The sequence below is a fragment of the Cajanus cajan genome, chromosome 8 (assembly GCF_000230855.2).
Source record: "Cajanus cajan strain Asha chromosome 8, NIPB_CcT2T_4, whole genome shotgun sequence".
NCBI lineage: Eukaryota > Viridiplantae > Streptophyta > Magnoliopsida > Fabales > Fabaceae > Cajanus > Cajanus cajan.
The window spans coordinates 54,494,109-54,501,577 of record NC_138524.1 but is presented as its reverse complement, the minus strand read 5'-3'; the positions used below and the strand labels follow the sequence as shown (position 1 = coordinate 54,501,577).

General features: G+C 32.4%; 1 long non-coding RNA gene across 1 annotated transcript; it reads right to left on the bottom strand.

The window, feature by feature from the left end:
• Nucleotides 1-5,967: 5,967 nt before the first annotated feature.
• Nucleotides 5,968-7,159, bottom strand: LOC145950714 (uncharacterized). The gene is made up of 2 exons (XR_014428583.1): nucleotides 6,741-7,159; nucleotides 5,968-6,457 (listed from the first exon to the last, which is right to left on the bottom strand). It is a non-coding gene; the product is annotated as an uncharacterized LOC145950714 (long non-coding RNA).
• Nucleotides 7,160-7,469: the final 310 nt, after the last annotated feature.

Genomic DNA, 7,469 nt, shown 5'->3' with positions numbered 1-7,469 from the left:
GGTCCACAAAATTAAACCTTTTGTTAAATTATAGAAAGATTCTATCTGACAAAATCAGTCTTGATTTTGACTCAAGTCTTGAGATTTCTCAGACCAAACCTAAAGTCTTTTCTCACAAAGCCAATGGTTATAAATATAAAAATTCAGGGAAGAGAAAGACTAAGGGAATAGAAACTAAAAAGAAAGGACCCATGAAGATATGGGTACTGTAACATCCCGAATTTTCATACTAATATACTAACTAATTATTATTTATTTTTATATATATAGAGATTATTTTCTTATAATTATTTTAATTAATTAAATGGGTTTTATAGAATATTTTAGAGGTTTTTAATAATTATGAGTATGTTAATTAAATAATAAATATTTATGAAAATTATTTTGTATAATATTTATTAGAGAACTATATATTTTTATGATATTTGTTATAATAAGTATTTGAAGAAAATTATGTGTTATAATTGTAATTATTTATATATTTTATTTTAATTATAATTGTGTTGGAAGAAACAAATATATTTGATATATATATATATATATATATATATATTTGTTAATTATTAAATATTTTAAATTTTTTTAGTCTAGAACGGGTCGTTCCTAAAACTGGAATGGGGCGTTCCAAACCATCAAAAAGGTTTAAAACCCTAGTTGGAAGCAGGTCGTTCTAAACATGACCGTTATGAGTTAAAACTCAACTCCAGAACGGGTCATTCTGGTTTAAGAATGGGTCGTTCTAGACGTGAATTTAACACATGATGAATGAATTAAAAATGGGCCGTTCTGGATCCGAAACGGGTCGTTCTGGCCACTTTTGACATCTATAAATAGCACACTCTGGCACTACCAAAAACGTTTTTTTCGCTTCTGACTTCTTTTTTTTTCTACGCTCTCTGAAGATCAAGGAGAACCAAGAGAAGGAGACTAGCAAGATCCTGCTCTAGTTTCATCTCCTACTTATCGAGGTAAATGGGGAGTGAGAAACCTCGCTCTAGGTGTTGGAATGTATGTTGGGTAGTGGGATTTGCCCCCAACCCTATGTTTGTTGTATACTCATGTTTGAGGGGTTTTTCCCAATTGTATCTGTTTCATCTATTGCTCTTCTTATATGTAATTAATTGTATGACTTGAGATCTCTATGGGTTCTTATGGGAAACCCTAAGGGAATGCATTGGTGGTTGTAAGAGGAGATTGTTTGAAGAGGTAATTATATGAGTACATTATATTGTTTTAAATGTTTATCGTATGATTTAGAACGTGTTTTCCAATTGTATGAAGGGATCTATGATATGAAATGATGTGAATCTCTTGTGTTACTCAATGTTATCCTCTAATGAATAGAGTTGATGAGTATGTGATGTGAGACAATTTGATGCGACATAACGACATGATAATATATGATAATGAGACATGATAATATTATATGATAATGAGACATGATAATGTGATATGAGAATGCATAGAGTCTTGAATTACATGCATCATTTGCATAAATGTTTTAAGGGTACGATATGGAATACACCGCTAGGGAAGGCCCCCTTGTGTAAAAGCTTGGGGATTAGTCCTTGGGGATAGCTCAGTTTGTAAGTCCTAGTCTCGCCCATTGTGTGCATGATGTATCTTGTGCGACTTAGCTATCCCGACTAGACCATGGTAGTATGTCCTTCTAGTGAGAGTGCATAGATGGTGTGACCCGACATGTACTCCTAGACTACTTTACGTGTGTTGCTAGCGGCAATACACCATGTGATGTGTTACTGGTGCCACATGCATGATAATATGTAGTCCGTGTCCATTACATGTGCATTTTTAATGTTATATGTTAACTTGATTTTTTTATGTCTTTGGTGAGTGGAATGTGATATTGTTGTTAATCTATCTATGTTATGTACATATACATGTCTTGTTTGTGTTTGGCTATCCGGTATGTATTCCTACACCGTGAGCCAGAGTGAAATGTTTCTCACTCTCTTTTCTTTTGTGTTATTTTCCTTTGATTGTTATCTAGGTGATCATCAACATGAGGCTGAGGATGTTAGTGATGAAGCTTAGGCTTCAATGTTGGGCTTTGCTCTGATAGGACATGTGACATTGGGGCGTAGATAGGATTAGATTAGGATGTTGTTCTTATTAAATTATTTTGGAAACCATAACATTATTTCTTTGTAATTTTCGCTGATTATGTTATTTGTTTAAGTCATGGATGTGGTATTCTCTATCTGAACATGTTTGATATTTTAATTATGAAAGATTATGTTCTTCAAATTTTGTTATCTATGTGTTATGGTATACAGGGTAGAGGGTGTCACAGGTACCAAAATCTCAAATAGTGTTTGTTGCAAATATCCTTAGTGGGAAAGCCAAAGGATTCACACTTGTACTTGAACAATAGGTGCAAACGACGTATGACAGGAGAAAGGTCAATGTTCGTAGACCTGCAACCAGATGAAGGATTTGTCTCCTTTTGAAATGGAAAGGGAAAGATCAAAGGTGTAGGTAAGATAGGTAAAACCTCTACACCTACTATCTGTAATGTTCTTTATGTAGAAGAACTAAAGTATAATTTGCTTAGCATAAGTCAATTTTGTGATAGTGGACATATTATAAATTTTAACAAAAATTCATGCATAGTCAAACAAAGTGATGGTTCTGAACTTTTTACTACTCATAGGAAGAACAATCTTTATGAAATTGATCTAACTAGTTTGAGCAAATAGAATGTAACATGTTTAGTTTCCAGAAAAGATGAGAAATTAATTTGGCACAAAAATCTTAGGCATGTCAACATGAAACATATTTCAAAATTATCCAAAAGAGGTTTGGTAAGAGGACTACCTAAAATTTCTTGGCAAACTCATCTTCTTTGTGAAGCCTATCAGAGAGGGAAACAAATGAAGTCATCTTTTAAAGAAAAAAGGGAGTTTCCACCTCTGGACCACTAGAATTATTACATATGGATTTTTGGTCCAACTAGCTAGAAAACTTAGTCTAGGGGGCAAAAAGGGTTTTGTCATTATAGATGATAATTGAAAACATATTGCATGCAACTCTCAAAATTTCATAGACGTGTAATCTCAACATCAACTCTTCCCTCATACATCATATCATAACACCAATCTGTGACTCATCATGACCTATTGTACCATTTTTTTAAATTATTTTCTCATGCTTATAAGACTAACTCATCTTATTTCCTCTACTTACCAAATCTTCTTCACAAATTCTCTAAATCTCTTCCAAAGTGATCATATTCTTTAAACATCTAATCTCTTCATGTCTTTCCAACCGCTCTATTTGGCTAGGTTGATTGGGCATTCTAGCCTTCATTTGTATCCCTTTTATAGTCATTGCTATGATGACAACTTTCGTCTTTGGGAAACCTAATCTAATGAGTCTATTGCTAAGACATTATTTTTCTAACCTCTCTGCCCCATCTTTTTCCACCACACCCTTCACTTCACCTTATCCTGTCAAAAGAGGAAGATGAAGATGAAAGTCGAGGTAGCTGGCCTAGTCTAGCTTTTGTTGGTGACAGAAGGGGGGAAGAATAAGCGACATTTTTTATTTTCTTTGTTTTATTTTCTCCTTCTATTTCACAACTATGTTTGATATGCTATTTAAATGAAATATATTTCTATGTTTGATACTTGTCTGCTTTGTTATGTGTTTTATGAATGATATGATTTTTCATCATTGATGTTTTTAGGGGAAGTCCCCTATGCATTGCATTTAGTCTGAAAATGTCTTATAATTGTTCTGATCGTCTGAATACCTTGATTAAGAATCAAATAGAACCAAGTTCTATTGAAAAGACCAAACAAGCTAGAATAAATATGTTTAAGCTTTGATAAATTTTGAAAATTTTATTTTTTCTTAAGAAAATGCTTGGACATAAACAAATATACTCTTATATACATATATGCTTAAATATGTTCATAAATTTTATGTTATAAATGCTCTACTATATAGTTAGGATAAATGCTTTGATATCTTAGTCTGTCAAAAACCATATCGTCTGACTGACAAGACTAAGAAAATATTACGAATCATATGCCATAAGAAAAATATCAGGTCTTAATAAAATTTTCTCATATCACTTCTTTTATCTTAGTTATATATAATTCACATTAGTATGATAATCTTTTAACTAGGTATATCTTATAAATCTAAACCTTTTTCATAAAATGAAAATTCATTTTGTCTTATCAAAAAGAAAATCTCTTTCAAAAAATTAAACAAGAATAAATTTTTAAGAGAATGTTTGTTCACCATAAAAAAGGGAAATTGTTAAATCAAAAGAAGATCTTGTATTAAGACAAAAGGTAATCTTAGATCCCTCAAGTTTTAATGATAACAAACAAAAGATTTTTGTTAAGCAAAGTTAAAAATCTACAAAGATTTACTATATTAGATATAATGTGGAAAATATATATCCTCTATAAGATGAAAGAAACCAAACAAAGCATACAGTTTGTCTTATTACATTAATTGAATACTTGCAAATGAAGCATCCTGAGAAGATTGCTCAACGATCATTTTCTTCTAAGTTACTATATATGGGATTCTCAATTAAGACAAAAATGGAAGGCAATACACAAGAAAGACAAGAAACAAGTTATCACATCGTGAAAATTTTAGAAGTGCATACCCTTTTTAGATAAATTTTGTCTTACTCAGATTATTTGTGCTTAATTTTCATAGTATCATGTTTAGAATGGATGAAACTATCCTTGTAACTCTTTCTGAATTTCTATTATAAGGGTTGAGCCTGAAGAGGCTTGTAGTTAAAAGAATACTTAGTTGTTGAGCTTGGAGAGACTTATTGTAACAAAAAAAATACTTTATTATTAAGCCTGGAGAGGTTTAGTTGTTAAAGAATACTTGGAGTTGTTTGCTTAGAGTGGCAAGTAAAAGACTACTTGGGTTTAAGCCAAAAGTTGCTCGTTAAAAGAATACTTGTATCTTATAAAAGATAGTGGAACTCAATCTGGTTGGATTGAGAACTGGACATAGTCTCTGTGTTGAACTAGTATAAAAGACTTGTGCTCCTTCTAGTCTATTGCATTTTACCACTGCATTTGTCAAGCTTCTACTACTTCATTATTTTCAAAAGTAACTTTTTGATATACACTATTCAATCTTCCTTCTCGTATGTATATTTTCTCCAATAATAACACTCAATGTGATCCAATGTCATACCTAGTGTCACACTACTAGAAAAATTAAAATTAGAGAGGGAAAAAATCCGTCACTAAACTTCATAAAATCCGTCACAAATAAGTTAGTGACGGAATTTGTGACGGAAATGATTCCGTCACAAAATTTGGCGTCACAAAATATTTAGTGACGGATTATTTTCTCCGTCACAATTAGTGACGGAATTAAGGCGTCACAAACAATATAATTTCCGTCACAAATTTGTAACAATAAATGTTTAGAAATTAATAAAAATTCGTCGCAATTTGTGAGGGATTAAATCCCTCGCAATTTGTGAGGGATTAAATCCCTCGCAATTTGAGAGGGATTGAGAGGTATGTAAAATCCCTCGCTATTTGAGAGGGATTAAATCCCTCGCTATTTGAGAGGGATTGAGAGGTATGTAAAATCCCTCGCTATTTGAGAGGCATTAAATCCCTCGCTATTTGAGAGGGATTTTATCCGTCACTAACTGGGATGAATCCCTCGCTAACTGTTTGATTACTGAATTTGAGAAAACTATTGTTTTAAAACTCTGGTAATCGATTACCTATACATGTAATCGATTACCAGACAATGGAAATCATATGTTCGAAAGTTATTTATTAAAAGGTTCTCTGGTAATCGATTACCCATTTATTGTAATCGATTACCAGAGACTATTATTGAAACAATATCAATCAAAACAAAAATATCAAGTCTTTTTTATGAAAATGCATGATATCATTTAAAATGAAGATAAAAGAACAATACAGACATCAAGAGGAGTTCCCAAGATTAATGATGTGCTTAATCGGCAAAACAACACATGAAAAATAATGAATGACCTCTATCAGTGTAACTATGACAATAAAGCTTCATTGGAGTATATCCATAGCCATGATACTTTTCATCATTTAGAGATCAAAATCCACAAGGCACACATTTAGGCAAAGAAATGGTTTTACCAAGTGTTTTTACTGTTATTTAACCCCAAAATTAGAAACAAGACAGCTTATATGATAAAAACTACAGAAAATGATGCAGTACATGAGGACGTTACTTGAAAATTTCACTGGAAATGCAGCAGTATGACCATTAAGTCTAAGTTTTGCCCACAAAGAAACACGGAGGTTTTATTTATTTCTATATCCAACTGGTGAATTTAAATTTTATTCAAGAGAATATTAAAGGAACACATAATTATTACCTGACGTGAGTAATGCTCAGCATCCCTCTTCATGGCAGCCATTTCAACTCTCATTTTTTGCATTTCAGCCTGAAACAGAGAAACAAAACGTATCAATAATGGGAACGGTCTACTTCTAAACAGTGACATTTAATATGCATAAAAGATAGAAAATAATCAAAATATGTGCTCTAGTTATATTTATACAGAAAATCGAAAGTGCTTTGAATTGGTGGCAATAAACAACAAACGACATTGACTCTAAATATGCTATACACTTATCGATAAACTTTGTAGACAGTATGAAATATAAGGAAACCTAATAAAGTTAAAAAAAATGGCCTACTTTCTTCTCAATAATCTGTTTAAATACCTGTTTTACTTGATTTGCCTCTTCTGGTGACTTTTTTTGTTCCCGGCGCACACGGGCTTCCATGTCTTGTAGTTCTTGATTTAAAGTTGCACATTCAACCTGATAATAGATGTTACCAAAAACATTTTAGCAGATATGAGACTGACAACCTAAAGAATTATGTAAGGAAAATATTTAGTTTAACAAATACAATTAAAAATTATATTTTGCCTTCTATTTCATCATATGAGACGATGTGAAAATTTCAACTATGCTCACCACGCAATTAGTATTTCACGTCAAGGGTATAAAACTGTAGCATTTTATCATATTAACCAAGAATACCTAAATGAAAAATAAGGATCACATACATTCGCAAAGAGTTACAAAATACAATGAAACTTGTAATAAATGGTCAAATATAATTGCTTTCTAATTCCCACTATATAATTGCTGTGAATAATCAATTTTATCCGGACTCACAAAAGTGATGAAATAGACATCTACTATGAAGGGAAGGAGCTCCCGAAACATGCCGACAAGAAGACAGGACTTTAGAGGGCCAAAAAGCACAAATTAAGTATTTTTTTTTTTTGGGCCCGGAACGGGCCGTTCCAAGGTCCAGAACGGGCCGTTCCAAGGCTCCAAAAAGGCCAAAAACCCTAACTTGGAACGGGTTGTTCTGAAATTGGAACGGGTCGTTCCAATATTGGAACGGCCGTTCCTACATCTAGAACGGGCCGTTCCATG